Source organism: Paroedura picta, chromosome 7, assembly GCF_049243985.1.
Source record: "Paroedura picta isolate Pp20150507F chromosome 7, Ppicta_v3.0, whole genome shotgun sequence".
Lineage (NCBI taxonomy): Eukaryota > Metazoa > Chordata > Lepidosauria > Squamata > Gekkonidae > Paroedura > Paroedura picta.
Genome location: NC_135375.1, coordinates 67819683 through 67835905, shown reverse-complemented (window position 1 = coordinate 67835905; position 16223 = coordinate 67819683). Strand labels below are relative to the sequence as shown.

Here is a 16223-nt window from a genome sequence, read left to right as displayed (position 1 = left end):
ACATATAGCTGGCTGCACAGGATCAGACTACAGAGCAGGAAGCATGTAGGAGACAAATAGCAGCAAGGCACTAGGCAGGTAGAAAAAGAGATCCTTTTTTGCATTCTTTCAGTTACCTGAGAGTGGCTTATTGGTTTTTTGCATGGCAGGGGAAATACTTAAATGATCCATTGGTATGGTAGAAGAAGAGTTGGTTCTTATATATATGACGCTTTTCTCAACCAGGAGTCTCAAAGTGGCTTACAGTCGCTTTCCCTTTCCTCTCCCCACAACAGACACCCTGTGAGGCTGAGAGAGCCCTGATATTACTGCTCAGTCAGAACAGCTTCATCAGTGCTGGGGCAACCCAAGGTCACCCAGCTGCTACATATGGAGGAGGAGCAGGGAATCAAACCCAGCTTGCCAGATTAGAAGTCCACGCTCCTAACCACTACACCAAGCTGGTAGTAGCTGATAAAATGTTTTTTTCCCCATGGAATCTATTCCCAAGTCTTGGAGAGTGCTGCCTATGTAGTCAGTTGCTTGTAATCAGGTCCCACCCATCTGTTTGTCTGCTACACATGTTTCTCGTTACACCGGAGCGACGCACATATGGTAATAAATGCTAGTAAAAGTAGCAAAAACAAGCAGACTAGTGGCTTCTTTCAGTGATATGTCACACAGAACATGGATACATACCAATATTTACAGCTAAATAGCAGATAAAAGGGAGGTGGTGTACCACCTCTCTTCCAAATTCAGGAGGATTCTGACTATTAGTCTGTCTACTGCCTGTCCCCAAATGCTTTCAATCCTGTCCTTTAATCACTTAATCTGGAGTTCTCCCAATCATGACCACTATTCTCTCTCTTTGTGGCTTTGTTCTTCTACCAAGCTGTGGCCACAGGGGTCTTCCAATCACCAATTCCTTCTTATCTCCTCCAACTAGAGGATGCTGCACTAAAGGAAGCAGAGTTTAACCTTCTTATCCCAATCAATGCTGACCATTCTAGTAGAAGCCAAAAAGAACCAGTGTGATTTCTGGATTAATTATGAGGCATGCCTGGAAGAAACAGTAGAGCATAATGCTCTTGAATCTGCATCTTCATCTCCTTTCAATAACTTCTTCAGATATCCAACGAGAGAGAGACAGAGAGAGACACACAGAGATATTGATTGATTGATTTTCAAGGTCATTCAGTTTGTTTCATGGTTGAACACACATTTGAATCCAGATTGCACAGTTCCTGTTGTAACTCTCTAACTATTACATGATCCTGCCTGTCTTCATTGTCCCCCTCATCTGCTCATGGTGTTCATATCTTCTGCTTCCTCTTTAAAATATAGAAATGGATACTGATTTGTTACGATAAGCTCAGATGATTCATCTGTCCTAGGGTCTGAATATTAATGAGCACAAAGTGGACACCTGACTGCTATTTTGGTATCACTGTCCTGGTTCTATCCCTTTTCCAGCTGTTTTTGCCAAACTTTGATTCTAACTTGATTCAGACCAGCCAACTCTTAACTTTGTTATTTATTGATTATGACATTCATATTCCACCATATCACCACAGAATCATGGTGAATTATAACCAAGATAAAATTATACATAAAATTCCAAAATCCTAAAATAGAAAAAAAATGGATTAATTCAATGTAGATTTTGAAAACATTAACAAAAAACCTAACTGGAATACTTAGGGCCTAGAAAGTTGAATGTCCGTGTGAATTAGACAGCAAGTTACAAATATATGTGAACATATATTTGACTCATTTTGATCCTCACTGGATTAAAACAAAGAATTAAATTCTAAAACTGCCCCTAGTGCCTTTGTCTCTCATAGGGGAGAGAAAAGGGGAAAGGGTAATACAGAATAACTCTTATTAGGAGTTTTAGCTTGGTGGAATTCTGGCAGAGAAGTCAGTAGATTCAGATGTCAGATGTTACTACAGGCCCCAACTATAAGCCTGAAGAACCAGCTGTTTGACAAGCCCTGAGGAACTGTCTAAGGTCCTGTAGGGCTCTGATCTCATTTGGTAAACTGTTTCATCAGGCCAACACTAAGGTCCTGGCCCTGGTTAAGGCCAGTTTAATCTTCCTGGTGTCAGGATCACAACTGATCCTTTAATCTTTTGGTTGGGATTTTGTTTTTTTCCCCATGGTTGCCTGTGGGTCTTCGAATTAGAGCCTGCCTGTGGTAGGCCTGGTTCACTTTGGAAAGGAGTAGGTGACCTGGGTGCTGTGCTGTTTCTTTAGTCTCAGTCCCTGGGCTTGGAGACATTCTATACTTTCAAGGCTGAGAGGTGTGTGGGAGCAAGAAATGGACTAGGTTTTAGTAATTATTAATCCTCATATGTAACACTTCATATAATTCATATTATTCTTCATATTATAAGTTGTCATGTAACACTGTGCAGCTGTTGTAAGGTTAGAGGCAGGGAGGGAATGGGATGTTGACCCAGGCCTTCAGGGCGTAATGATATACCCATGCACTCTTGCAGAAAGGACTGGACTAACATGTGTGACATGGCAATCCCAGCAAGGGGCTTTCAAAGCTAGTAAGAAGCAGAGGTGGTTTGCTGGTCCTTCCTCTCTGGAGTCTTCCTTCATGGTCTCCCATCCAAACACCAAACCCTACTTACTCCAAGATCTGAGAAGACAGGGCTATACCATGCAGGTTCATCCTTGTTATTTGGTATAAGAGGAACATGAAAAAACACAGACTATGAAGGGAGAGAAACATTGACAAACCTTCACCTTTCTGTTCTGAGCCAGAGGTCAGGGTTTTTAAAAAAGGATAAGCATCAAGGTATTCCAGTTAAAGAAAACACCTAAGCATCAAGTATAAGGCAGAACCTTCAAAAGGAAAGGCCCTCAGGCAATCAGCCAGTGCCTAGGGCAAGGCCAAGAGACTTGCCTAAATAAATATCAAAATCACTTTTACACCTTCAAGAATAAAAGCAGTTAAAAATGGGATGGCTCTACTGTAGTTCTGGTAGATTCTTTAAAGAACTTTGGAAATAAAAAAGACTAGGGCCAGGGGAAAAGAAATACACATGTCCTGAGAAGGACTGGCTGAAATAAGCATTAGGATGTTAGGGAAACTGTGAATTGATTAAGAATGTAAAGGTCAGAGAATACCTTGTAGGGGAGGGCAAGCTGGTGCCCAGGTGACTGCAAGGATATAAAGTTAAAGGAATTCTCCTTCAGGATGAATTTTTAAAAGAACGACAAAGCTAAACATGAGGAATACTCTGAACATGGTTTACGGTGAATATGTAGGTCAGGCTACCAATAGTGAATTAATGCAAGTCCAGGAGAACCTTGGGGAACATGGGGATTTGAAGTTAAGCACAGATCTGATCATGAATCTTTCCTGATGTTTTTCAGATTTAGACACTACATGCTGAGGCAGCTCTAGAAAAGAGAATTCTGCATGGATCTTATTCCTAGCACAGTGCTGTGCTTGAAAGACTTCCCTTCAAGAGGCATGCTGAGCTAGTGCTGCTTTCAACACACTTTTAACACATTCCTTCATGTGTGGCATCTCTGCTGGAAATCTCTGTGCTCCATGTTTAGCATGCTAGAAATGATGGTGAGAATAGCCCATTTTTCAACTGGTCACTGGAGAGTTCTCTGTTAGCACTGGGTAAATGCCTTTGGAAGGGAAACTATCTTTTTTAGGGAAACTAGTGCCCTAAAAAACATTCTTGCCACACATCTGTATAGATTATTTTGCCCAAGGCTGCAATAGTGTGATCAGATTCATTCCTGGAAGTTGTATCCCAGTTGCAATCCTAATGGTCAGTAAAATGAGAGGGGAAACACCTCACCAATAGATCAGTTTGGGTTGCTGTTGGTGAACAGGTGTGAATTGCATTTTACCTCATGTTTTCATTTACAAGGTTTGGTTTCTTTGTTATTTAATTAATTTTCTGTACTGCTTTAAATAGAGGGCAGCTTCCAGATGAGGAAGGGAAGCTTTGATTAAATTTAATTACTTTCCCTGAAGGCTTGTTGGGTAGCATAAGAACTACAAAAGGAATTGATCTACAAATCAAGAGTAGCTTCTAAACAAATATTGGTAATTGATGCCATTCATATGACAGCATGGATTGTGCTTCTGATGAACAGTCCAATGGTGTGAGAGAAGTGATGGCTAAAAGAGCTGCAGGACAGCAGCCTTACTCTATCTAGAGACCTTTTAGAGTCTGATTTATGTTGTGTCAATTTTCAGTTAAATAAACTATCCAAATCACTGGTAGCCTTCAACATTAAAATGAAGAGGCTTTTCCTTGTTTTAAGGAAATAAAACAGTTCTCCTTTGAAATCTGTAGGGCTTTCGAATCTGAAAACTCCAAATTGTTCAAAATGCAGCGGCTCGAGTTCTGACAGGGATACATACAACACTAGTGCTCTCTCAGCTGCATTGGCTCCAGATTGGAGACTAAATCAGGTTCAAGGTGTGGGTGTGAAGCTTTAAAGCCCTAAACAGCCTGGAAACAGCATACCTGCTGGACCATCTTTTCTGTTACAATCCCCTAAGAGCATTAAGATCTTTGGATCAACACCTGCTTAGTATCCCCAGCCCAAAGGAGGTGAAATTGGCCTTGACCAGGGCCAGGGTTTTTCTAGCCCTGGCCCCAGCTTGGTGGAATGTGCTGCCAAGAGAGATCAGGACACGGTGGGACCTCAGTCAGTTACACAGGGATTGGGTGGGAGTTAATTAATTTTAAATATATTTTTAAAGTTAAAAAAAAATATTGAGTGATATGACCATATATAGCTATGTTGACCAGCCCCCCCCCCAGTGGCCAATGATGGACCTGGAGGGGGTGGAAAGAGGAGGTCATAAAAGTCCTTGCTGGCTGAGGCTCATCGCATATGTTCGTGACTGGAGTCCAGAGCGGTAAGTACTTGCATTTTAACTTAACTGCATGCGGGGCGGGGCAGGGAGAAACAGAGTGATGGAGGCCTGCCCCAACTCTGTTCCTCCCCAGCAGGATAGACTGCTGGAATGTTTCTGTGTTGGGGTGGGGGCAACTGAGTATTATGTCACAACTGGTGGGAGTGTCTGCGTCATGTAACTTCTGGTGACTTGTGGGGGGAGTGGCAGGAAGGTGTGGCCTGCTGATGTCATTTCCAGGGTTTCTGAAAGCCTGAGGAATGTTCCAGGGATTTCTCCATAGTAAAAAGGTTAAGAAAGGCTGTACTATCATCTGCCTTTAAAGGCATGCAAAGGAGCCAGCCTGAATTTTTTCCAAGGTTGTTTTTTATTCTCATTCTTCCCCTGTGCTAAGAGAGAGAGAATGGCCCTATGTCATTCAATAAAATTCCCTGTCAAATGGGAATCTGAACTTGGGTCTCCATAGACTTACTCTGATTCTAACCACTACACTTCACTGACTGCCAACTCTCCCTAGAGTTATCTCAGGAAATATTTATTTGAGATTTGTATATGAACTGTAAATGCTATGATTTAAGCAAAAGAATGCCACGAGAAACAGATGGGTAAAGAGTTCTCTTAGAGGACTTCTAGAGTGAAGCTTTTATTATAAGTACACAGAATACATGAGAAAATACTGCAAGAACAAAGCAGTAAAAATCTAGTAAAAACTCACTACTTGCTACTAATAGCCATTGCACCCTTTAATTAGGGAATTCCAAGTACTACCCTTTATTTTCATGAATATTTTTGCTTCGTTTCCCTCTCCATTACTATTGGATATCTCCAGGAAGTTTTACATGTATTATAGAGGTGGGCTGGTACATGTATGTTATTTTACTGCACTGCATATGTTTTGATACAGTTCAAGTTTCATGCAGTTCTTTATGCTTGCTTGTATATAGGAATATGCATTGAAATGCTTATTGAAATGAGCATCCATATGAAAGTAATGCTATACTGAAAGACATGTACACATGGATGCATATTCTCATGCATATTCAGACACTATTCCACCTTTGCGCTCTCTAGCTCATGCAACAGTTTGCACATCTAGCTGCTGATTATGATTTTTTCCCTGATAGATAGTAAATTGAATAGGATTGCACATAATGAAGGTTTGAGATAATTGTCTGCACCACTAGACAACAATATGCATATGGGAAATAGAACCTGGTAGATTTCTGTGGCATTGCAGCATCTAATTCTCAGCTGTTAATTTGGAATACCAATACCTGTGATAGCAATGCAAATTAGGAATAGCATGCTGGGGATTTCTATTTTTGAAAGAGGAGTACCACATCATTTTAAAATTCCATCACTTTGGTCAAAGGGCTGCAAAAACCTGGTGCTGGGGATTTCAGTCCTGTCAGAAGCTTTAGCCAATGAGAAGGCTTCTGTCATTCACAGCTGGGCACATTCAACATTTCCTGTGTTACTTACCTTCATGCTGTCAGCTTCAAACATCTCAAGGGACCTTGGGATTTTCTTTCTCTGTGTGTCTCTCTAGTTCTCTTCAAAGGATTTTGAGCCTTGGAAGGGGCTAGGAGGAGAAACAGGAGAATGGAAGGATTGCATGTGTGTGGCCCTTGCTAGTCATTACTTCATTTCAAATAATATATTGGCAATTTGTTCCGCCTTTTCCTTTCTTGATACTGTTTAAAAGCATTCAATTAAGAGTTTATAATGCATCCAATGAGTTAAACAACCCTGTGGTATTAGAAAAATATTACACATATAAATAAAATACATCAAGGCATTAAAAAGCTATTACACTCTCTGAACATAAAATGGCAGAATAATGATGGATCCTGCCATGCAGCAAACATATTCAAAAATATTATCTTCCTGGTAATGAAATGCCATCCGTTTCATTTTAAGCTAAATACATTAGACATATCAGTAGAGTCTGTGCTGACACAGCACTGGAGTTGAAATTGAAAATCTGAAATTATATATATGATTGGACACAGTGTTAAAGTAATTTATAGGAAAAACCACAAATATGCTGGGTCTGCACCTTCTGGTGAACTCATTTTATAGAATCAGATAGAAGAAAACGCTACCATTTCTAATATGCAGTTAGAATGGCTGGCCGCCAGTGCCCCAATATATATTCTATGTGGGGCGGGGGATGAGAGAGAGAGAGAGAGAGAGAGAGAGAGAGAGAGAGAGATGGAGACAGTGAAAGAAAAAAAGCTAGGGAGACTTGATTCAAATTACAACAATTCTGCATAAGCCATCAGGAAAATGGCATTCGTTTTCATCACTCTGACCTAATATGATACAGCAGCTGTAGGAACTGTATTAGCTATCAAGACAAGTGGGAGATAACGGGGAAACATTTAGAGAGGGACAGCTGAGATAGGGGCTAATTTCAGTGCGGCTGCAGAGGCAAGATGTGCATTGCTGCCGATTGCAAAGTGGCAAGAGGAATCATTACGATGATCATTTGATACGCAAAGATCAGGCTGGAATTCAGGCTGTCGCTGACTGGGATGGGACCTCAGTGTGCCAGACACATGCTGACGCAAAGACTCTGGCAGTCTCTGGATTCTTTATTTTTAACCACTCCCTCTCGCTTTTCAGTTTACTGTTGAAACTGGGGATGCCAAAATCAATTTGCTCTTATAAAGGAAATGTTATTCCAAATGTCTGATCTAGGCACTGGAATTTCTCAGATCTGAAATCCGGAGGTGAATTTAGTTGGCTCGTATAGATTGGATCAGGATGCAAAATTCAGTTGGATTAAGGTTTGGATCAGGATGGGATCAAGTTTTCCCATCTGCTAAAGTTTAAAAAAATATGCTTTATTTACCTGGAAGGAAGATCCCACTCCAAGAATGCTGAGGAGAAAAATAGGAGTTGCATACGAGTGACAGTTACATATCTTCTATAACTTTTCTTTAGAGGGGATCATTTTATAGACAAGGTAACTTTCCTTTTGTGTAAATGGTACTTGTCCATCTGCAGTGGTCTGGCAGGGCAAAAGCAACTCAGACAACAATGAATCCATACAATCCAAAATAGGTAGTCCGATATCAATAATGCAATATGTCAACCAAGCCAGCTTATTTCTACCAAACTGCACCTCTAGATTTTATTACATAACAGCCAATAGGCAGCACTTCAAAATATATGAAGAGTGGGTGCTATCCAGCAGTGGAGCTGAATGCTGAAAAAAAAAAGGTAAGCAAATCTTCAGTTTCTACATGCTGGCAGTGGAGCTACAAAAACAGAAGCTCCAAAGGAGTTACAAAAACAGAAAGTAGTTGTTTTGACTATTGTAGGACAGGTACTTCTAACTGTATACAATAGTTTGGAGCTATACAAAACAGAACAGTAAAATTGTGATACAGTGATGAAAAGTTTGGAAGAGTATTGCATTCTAAAAAGAAGTGACACTTTTGAAAGGTGTTAACTTCCAGATGACAAAGCAGTGAAGCAAAGGAATTTGATTGACTGAAGTAGCTGAACCAGAGATATAGCTATGGTCAAGTCTGCAAAGAGACCAAATCATTCTTAGAATCAGTGCTGTCAAACATAGGAAGCTAATACTGGATGGGAGTGCCTTTCAGTAGGCTGTGAGGATCTGCTAAAATTTGTGTAAAATTTGGAAAGCAAACCAAACCCAGTGGAAATATGCCAGGATTTTGTGATCCCCTGCGGGAGATGAAAAGCAGAGACATCCTATAACAGATTTCTTTGGAATAAGGTAAATCAGTAGCAGACAAATGGAATTACAAGTGGATGACAAGATAAGCCATAAAGGATGTAGAAGAAGTACCAGTCTATGCAAATCTAGTATTGTAACATATGCAAATGTCTACATGATTTCCAGAAACATCATGTGCAATGCACTGATAATATGGGGCATACTTTACATGAGTAAGGTCAAACAAGTCTTCCTTGGATCTGAATAAGAAACGTTCAGGACTGGTCTGAAATACTTATTTAAATAACACTTTGAACAGACACATTGTTTTTAAAAGGCACAAGTCAATATTATACTTGAATTAGTTATTAATAGTAGAAACAAAATACATTCACTTAGCAAATAAGAAAATAGGGCCATTTCTGCACGTGCAAAATGTAGCTGGACAGCCTCTGAATGTTGGTGGCATATTCAGCCCCCTCCACATGATGTTGCCAACATCCTGAGTAGGCGGCTTGCAATTTCACAATTTAAAATCACGATGCAGTAAATCCAGGAAAGTGGATTTACCACCCTAAAATACACAAGCTACCTGTGAGCAACTAGTAAGCAACCAGGGAAAAGACAGTAAGGAGAGGAAAATGTGCTATAGTCTGAACAGCTGTGTCCCACCCTTGTACCCGCCTTCACCTCTCCTCCATTTCCTTCATCTCGCTGCCCAATTGCCTCCTTCCCTCCCTCCTCTTGTGTCACACCCCATCTCTTCTTCTCCTGTCCCCCCCCCCCCCAAGCTGCTTCCACTGCCTGTCCCAGATGGGCACATGTATGCACATGCACAAACTTGCTAGCAGATGGTGCTTCCCCACAAAGCCTGTGTGTTTAGGGGGGGGAGGCGGTGGCAGTGGCTCGGATGGCACCATCCCTTCAGAATTGCTCAGTGAGAAAGAGAGCAGGAATCCAAGGTACTGGAAAAAAAACCCCAAACTGTATTGATATACATAACTCCCTGCATGTGGAAACATGTAGCAGGGATCGGCTAGATCTTTCTCTTTGGTCAGCTAATTTTGATAAGCGTTTATGCCATTTTCTGAGCAGCAGATGAGCAGACTGGGGGAGCAGAAGGGATGCGGTGTTTGACACATGAGAGGCTGGCTGGGTTTGGATTTCTTTCTCTCTTTTTGGGGTGCTCTATCTTCTGTGGCAAAACGTATGCATTTCAAGGAGTACGCATCACCATGCGTTGGTTTCATTTTTTTTTGTTTAAATTGTGTTTGGGGTACTTTGGAGACAAGCCTCCGATTGGTTGCCCCCATTGATTGACAGGATGAGGAGCAGTGAGTTAAATAGCACATTGCTCTTTCTTGTGCCTTTTCCCCTGCTAGGGGAAAAGATGAGATGCAGTGGCAGAGTGTCGAGGAGAGAAATAGCACCATTTACTATCCTGCAATTGTGGGCAGGACCCAGAGTACTCTGTGTGGAAATTGCCTAGGAGTTCCCAGAACAACATTCCCATAATAAACACTTATAGTTGTATCCAGAATAAATTTCCTCAGGAATTATGTAGTTGTGGATTTCCTGTGTTGGACTGAACGACCTATAAGTTCGTTTCAAGGTTGTAAATTAGTGACCAGCACCACATCCTGTTATAGTGAAACCCTCAAGTTAATAAACAAGTAATTTCTTTTCTCTGTCCTGAATATAATTTCCCCCAGTTCTACAATTATGGCAGAGAGACAAAAATTCTCTGCTAGATATATTTGGATTTTAGAATATTATGGGTCAGGCTCCAATTAGCAAAAAGTGGTTAATGTGAAGATACATTGCTTTCCCTCTTTGTCATCACATTCACAGCTACATAATCTAATTATCACTTTGCCTGCAGGTAAAATTAGAGTAAATGTCATTTTAAAAATTACACACATATTTATGAATATGGCTTCTTAAAGTTCTCTGAATGGTTTTAGAACAGTTTTTTCCCCTATTAGCTAGTGATGTGTCATTTTTCTTCCTGTATTACATTTCTTATGTCATCTCTACTTAAACATAAAATGAACATATATACAGGTGGGTAACTGTGTTGGTCTGAAGCAGCAGAACAAAGTATTAATACGGTGGCACTTTTAAGACCAAAAAGTTTAATTCTGGGTTTAGATTTCCTAAATTCAGAAGAAATGTGCATGCACACAAAAGCTTGTATCCCAGAATTAAACTTTGTTGATCTTAAAGGTACCAATGGATTCAAACTTTGTTCTATGAAATGAGCATGTAAACTGTAAAATGTAAAGAATCCCAAACTCAGAGACCAATAATTAAATTAATGGTCAGGAAATATAAAAGATTATCTAGTGAAAAGATGTAGCTATCATTCCAATGAGTAAAATGAGCTTGGCTTCTGTTAGGTTACCCACCAAAGGCTCCTCTGTTTTGTAGCCAACATCACAATGCTGAACTCCTCCTTTGCAATTTTTATAAGTGTTTCAGCTCCTGTTTGTGCTTGTGGGAACTAATAGGATGCTATCTCTCAGGTGATTCAGGAATTCAAAATAAAATAAATATCAAAGGGGAACATACACAAAGATAAAATGGGAAAAAAAGCATATTTGTTTATCAAATTGGTATTTGCACTATTGTTGTTTAGTCAATATAGTTTTTGCCATTTTTAGGCAGGAGACACACAAAGCTAGGCAAGGTGAGACATTCTCTTTCAACAAAGGAAGGCAGTGCAACAGGACAAATTCTGCCAGATGACTCTGGGCAGGTTCACATATCCTGCATATCTTTGGGCTGTGCCTCACTTGCTTACTGACCAAAGAACATGTGACCTCTCTCTTTTGAAAAGGTTTATTTACAGTGTTTGCCTTGTGATTTAGTTATTTATGTACCTACTTTGTTTACTTTCTGCCTTTTCCCCCTAAAGGGAGAAGGCAAGAGGCCTATAGGGGCTGTTGCTGCTCATAGTCACCACTATTTCCTCTTCATCTACTCTGGCAAATAAGCAGTGGCTACCTCTAGGAGTAGCAGTTGTCACTCACTCACCTTTGGATATTTGGATACATGGAGATGGTTTACACTGAGACCAATTCCACACAGAGGGACAAAATTTGTGCTGCCTCCTGCTTGCAAACACACGGTTGTAAGCCACGCATTTTCAAGCTGAGTATTTGGAAGCCTCCTTACAGGAGACCCTGCCCACATTTTCTCTCCACCTCACTGCAGCTTTTTGCCTCCCATAGAAGTGACAAGGGGAAACAGGTTGAAACCCCCCCTTCACTCTTCAGCTTGTCAATCACAGCAAGCCACCAACCAAAGTACAGTGGTTGTCTTGAGGATTTAAAATTCTATTCCCCCCGAGCCCTGGATTTTTTTTTAAGTGCACTTCCATGTTGCTATACAGTAATGCCACAATGTAAATGCATTTTAATTAAAATCAACACTTCCACATTGCTATGGAGAAATGCCAAAACAAGAAAGCATTACCCCCCCCCCCCCCCTTGGGGATTCAAGGTGTTTTGGACTTTATGTTTGGATCGAGTTGTGAGGGGCTGGAAATGGTAACTGGACCCCAAAGAGTGATTGTGTGTAAACAGTAAGCTTAAGAACAAAGAGCATGGAAGCCTAGCTGATTGGGAGAGGGCTGCTTCACCAGGCCCACTCCTTTCCCCGTTCATTCACCTCTGCCAGAAAACACAAACAGGACTGTGTTTTGCCTGCCTGATCCCAAAATGACCATGGGTACTTTAGAGAAAATTTTATTTTAATGTATGCAAGGTAGCTATGTGGTCCTGCAGCAATGTGGACTGTGCCATTTAAAAAAAAAAATCTTGGAGCAGGAAACAGAGGGGAGGGCAGATGCAAGGGCAGGCAAAACGCTGCAGGGACTGCCATGCATTTCTCTCTCCACACAGGCATGCCCCTGGTTGCTCCCTGATGTGAAGTGAGAAAACAAGTGGCAAAACCCGTTTTGTTGATTTCCCTCATCTTGAGGCAAATCTGCCCAAAACTCAAGCCTGGACAGCCTTGGGATGCAGAGGTTGTCATGTGGAAGAAGCTCTAAAACTTGCCAGCAACCAGAGGCTGTCAAGGGGCTGGTCTATCGAGGCCTGCAATGGCTGCTTTGACAGGCAATAGCTGTCCAGGGACTCAGGTAGAGGTATTTCATATCAATTACTTCTGAATCTTTTTCATGTGAGATGCCATGGATTGAACCTGAGACCACTGCATGCAAAACAGATGCTCTGTCACTTTACAATGGCCATTTTCTTGTTAGTTGCAACAGCTGTTCTTCCTGGACCCCATTATTTATTTAGATAGAATAATGAACAGTATTACATCATGAACAGTCATAAATTGGCTGACATTCCCATTTTGCAAGATATAGTTATTTTAACATGATCCCTAAGGTAAAAGCCTTTGCTTTAGTTTCTCTTTTCACTTGTGTGATTGGTTGCTGGTTATGGCCAAGTAGGGCCCAGACCAGGCCTTGCTTATGTTGCCATTTCTCTGAATGTTGGTCGGATGGACAGCATCTTGAAAATGAGGTTCTGAGTGCTGTAACAACAACAGTCAGTGAGGGGTTAAAATCCCCACTAGGCTGCTCTCAGCCCTGTGATTGGCCAGCAGCAGCTGAATGTGAGTGAACATTCCTGGCTATGTACTGAGATCATGTGTTAGGAAATCATGTATCAGAAAGAGAAGTCTGACAGATCCTTAGTTGACAAATTCCTTTGAAGAGAAACTTGTGAGAGAACAGAATTTTCTACTGACAGCCAATTCATACAATCTCTGGTCAACTAGAACAGTAATTTGGTAGAGAGAATTATGGTAGTCAAGTGTTTATTCCCAAATTAAGCCAAATTGGCAGGAGAATCCTTTTAAGAAAGAGAGGGAGTACCCTGCCTCATTGTAAAGGTAAACCAGGGATGCATTTCCTAAGATATGTGTGTATGAAGTAGAGCTCTAGTCACCTCAGAAGGTAGTGGACTACAAATTCATCCAGGAAGGTAGAAAATTATGGCACAAACTGGGACTGTCCACTTTCAAAGAATGAGGAGAATTCAGGAAAACTCCAACAGACTAAATTAACAATTAACATGTTTTTGGACACAGTGGCAAAACTTGTCAGTTAACTAATATGAAAGATTTATCTATTTATAGTTACATTTATAATATGCCCTTCCTTATAGGGTCAGCGCAGGTGGCAATGTACAATTTAATTTAACAGATTTAGAATTTAAATATTTTCAATATTAAAATTTCTTAAAAATACAATTTTTAGAAGTAAAAATGTTCATTGGGGGACATGGTGGGAGAGGCAATCTTGCAGATATGATGGTCCCAGACAATTTAGGGCTTTTAAAGTTAGAACCAAAACCTAGAACTTGATCCAGTCTTCAATCTGGAGCTAATATAGCTGGGGTAGCTATATGGGATAGCTCAGGTTGAATTTATGCTCTCTATTGGGTCCCAGTAAGGACCCATGCTGCCAAATTTTTCAAACAGTTGAAGTTTCTAGAGCAACCTGAAGGGCAGCTCTGTGTAAAGTGAGTTACAGTAGTCTTACCTGTAGGTGACCATTGCATGGATCATAGTGGCTAAATCAGATGCCAACAGACAGGGTGCTCATAACTGCACCTGGTAAAAACAAAATGCCTCGTGAGCGACATTGGAGAAATGGGCCTGCATAGATAAAGAAACATCCAGGATTACCTCCAGACTTTTTACATTCACAAAAGGTTTTAATTGTAACCTGTCAAGAGCCAGGAATTGCACCATCTCATAACTGACCCAGTTGCAGGGCTTTCATCTTAGCTGGATTTAACTTAAGCCAATTTTGCTTGAGCCAATCCACCATGGCCTCCAGACATCAGATCAAGAAATATGGGGGAATCAGAAAAATGGCCATCCATCAACAGATATAGCCGCATGTCATTAGCTTATTGATGACATCACAATCTGAAACTCTGGACCAGTTGAGCATGGAACACATATAGATGTTGAAAAACACTGAAGAGAGAAGAGCTCCTTGCAGAATCCCACATAGCAGGACATGCTGCTTTGAGGATCTTTCACCTGGCATCAGCCTCTGCCCCTGGGAGATTGCATCATTTGAGGGTGGCATCTTTGATCCCCTTGTCAGCTAGACTGATGACTGACAGTGTTGTATGCTGCTGTTAGATCTAAACAGCAGACTTTAGATCCAACTGTCTCCAGAGATCATATAGAGGGCAACCAGAGCCATCTACATGCCATGACTGGGCCAAAAGCCATATTGGAATGAATCAAGGACCTCCCCCCCCCAAAAAAAAACAACAACCTGTAGTTGTTTCACGACCACATTCTCAACCATCTTAACCAGAAATGGCCAATGTAAAACTGAGTGCTGACTAATTGGATTGGATGGATCCAGTCCCATTTTTTTCTTTCAAAACTGGCCTAACCATGGCCTCCTTACATCTCTATGGGAATGTTCCTGAAATTAGGGACAGATTAATAATCTTCAGGAGAGGGACCCAGATTTTATCACCATTGGCCTTCACCAGCCATGAGAGACATGGGTCAAGGGGACATGTGATAGACCAAACAGCTACCAAAATTTTGTCCATAGTAGCCTGAAGTAGAGTAGCCAAGGGGCCTCCAGTTCCATAAATGTATAAAAAGATCAATGGATGGCATGGTGGAGTGACAGAAAGATGCTCACAAAAGTCTCACAGCTGATAGCCAATCATTTAATTTCATGAGGTTCTGTAACTAAGAATATAACAGGCAATGTTTTTGAATAACTGCTCTTGGCATGAGCTAGAGGAGGCAATATGGGCCACAAAATATTACCTCTTAATGGCCTTTATAAGCATTTCATAAGTCCTCATAACCATCTTATAAGATGTTCTTGAAGTTTCATCAAAGATTTTTCAACAAACTGGTTCCTGCTATCTCAGGTCCCATTTCCATAAAAGTGTACCACAGAGCCAGCTTGGGGCAGGAACAGAAAGGGCAGTGGGGAGTAATCCTGTTGATGACTTTGGATAGATGGCTATGCCAGTCTTTCACCAGCACATCTACTGAGTTGTCAGGGGGTATTGGATCCCAAAGAGCATTTCAGAAACCTATTGGATCCATGACTCTCCTTGGGTGAGCATAACTCTGCTCTCTGCCTGGGAGGTAGCAGGGCACTGATTCAGGATTTCAAAGCAAAGTGGTCCATCCAATGCACTGCTGTAGATTGTACCGGACCAAAGGCAAAGAGATAAAGCTGTGAACATCTACAAAGCCTGTAGAGAGGTATCTATCATAGCAGGGTTCTAGGGTATCCTTTTTCTTGAACTTCTGCCCGCAAAATATAATATACTTTATGGAAATTAGCATGACTAAAAGCACTAGGGTGGAGGATAGGAGAGATAAATAACAATATGGGAAATCCTGATGTCTTTCTGGAGCTTTGAATGATGATATTAGCTTTCTGTCTGTGCAGAGCAGCATCCTGACCTGGACAATTTCTTTACTTCTTAGTGACAACTTGATGGTGCAGACTGATATACTCTTTTTCCAAGTGGGTAAGCAGCCCCTCACTAGTAAAGTTGGACAGTCTGATTGAAAATAGGTTGCTAAACAACTAGGGAGAATTCCACAATTTTTTGTCACTG

The 16223-nt window shown here is 41.1% G+C and overlaps 1 long non-coding RNA gene across 2 annotated transcripts in view; it reads right to left on the bottom strand.

Annotated features, from left to right (window-relative positions):
* Nucleotides 1-6369: 6369 nt before the first annotated feature.
* The window catches only part of LOC143841051 (uncharacterized), a 56150-nt gene continuing 46296 nt past the window's right edge, over nt 6370-16223 (bottom strand). For both annotated transcript variants that reach the window (XR_013232537.1, XR_013232536.1), the window contains 2 exons: nt 14144-14214; nt 6370-6471 (listed from right to left, as the gene is read on the bottom strand). This is a non-coding gene — a long non-coding RNA (uncharacterized LOC143841051). The remainder of the gene's footprint in view (nt 6472-14143; nt 14215-16223) is intronic.